Here is a 1,540-nt window from a genome sequence, read left to right as displayed (position 1 = left end):
CTTAACATACTAGAGATTAACCTCTCTTTTGATATGAAGCTACTTGTACCTTAACTAACAAACACAAATGGGACACCAAGAAGTTGACTCTAGTCAGTATGCACTTGATCTTATATATAGTCGCAAATGCTCACAACACAATGACCAACAACAAACTTCACATTCAACAGTGGCTGTGTCATACAAGCCAAATAGGTGCAAGGCCACCACACATGTCCTCTCTGACTCTTCAGAATGATGAAATTGTCCCGCTGAATACGTCTTAAGATCCATCTCCATCGTTAAGTAAAACATGACTATAAAGCCCTCCTTGCTAAACAAAGGAAAAACAACTTTAGGCTCTTCCACATTTTTCCAACTTCTGAACTAAACTTATCTGGAAAATAAAACTTATCTGGAACCTATTCAACAAGATGGGAAGGAAAGGCTATTGTAATTTCAAGATCCTACAGTCTAAGAGTCTTCATATTACTATGACTTGAAGTAGGTTATACCTAAAATATTTTTCATAACACCATGTTAAAATATACATGTTTGTTTTTATAATTCTCCAGGTAAGGAGTCATTTGATACATTCATTTTTCTTATCTAATTGATATTTCAAAATCTACTCTACTCACTGGTCTCTCTCCCCTGAACCCACTGTCACTCAAGGAGCTCATTCAGTGGGCTTTTCTACCTCTCTGACAAGTGTGTATTATACTCTTTCTCTACCCAAAATTCATAGGCTAGGTCAACTGTTGGTATTCCTCTATTTTAACCTCTTCATAAGTCCCTAGAGTGTGCATGAGCTCCCTCCAAATCTACTAAAATTTCACTGGGGAGATAACTGCTCTGTTAATACTTGTATTCATGCATGACTTACGCAGATATTGGACAGTTATTGCCCCACTCCCATGCAGCATGAAATATACAGATCAGGATACAAAGCATAGCACTTACAGGTTCCCCACAGCTCTGTAATATCAGATTGTTTTAAAGAATCTCCTTGACTTTCTCTTGATTTCCATGGAAACACATCATTATGCTTCCCCATCCTATTGCTCTGAATATTCTGTTCATTTACTAGGTTAACATTGGCTCTCAGTACTCCTTGATAAAGGTTTTCTTCAACAATCAATACCAGGTGTTCTCTCTGTGTGCGTTCTCATTTTGAAATAACATTAGCTCTCTCAGCTTCAAAGACCGTCTTGGATAGAATGATACTCATCCATGTTTGTACATGAACTTTCATACTGATTTCAGTTTCAAAGTCATGTTGTTCCTTATTTATGCACTGCCTGTCAAATTCTAACATGTCCAGAATTAAAATAAATTTATTTTCCTTGTGTGTACTTTTATTCTCATAACCATCTTGAATGTTCTTCTGATCTATTCCCAAGTCTATACACAAATGTTCTTCTCTCCATGATATTAATCAACAATTCTGAACAATAATGAAAGCATAATTTCCAATCTAATCTATAATATCACTATTATAATTTTGTAGCTTCTTTAATTCAGTATAATTCAGTCTTGAAAGGGAAAGTCATTTACCTTC

The sequence above is a fragment of the Rattus norvegicus genome, chromosome 2, assembly GCF_021556685.1.
Source record: "Rattus norvegicus strain SHRSP/BbbUtx chromosome 2, alternate assembly SHRSP_T2T, whole genome shotgun sequence".
Lineage (NCBI taxonomy): Eukaryota > Metazoa > Chordata > Mammalia > Rodentia > Muridae > Rattus > Rattus norvegicus.
This window is presented reverse-complemented; position numbering follows the sequence as displayed.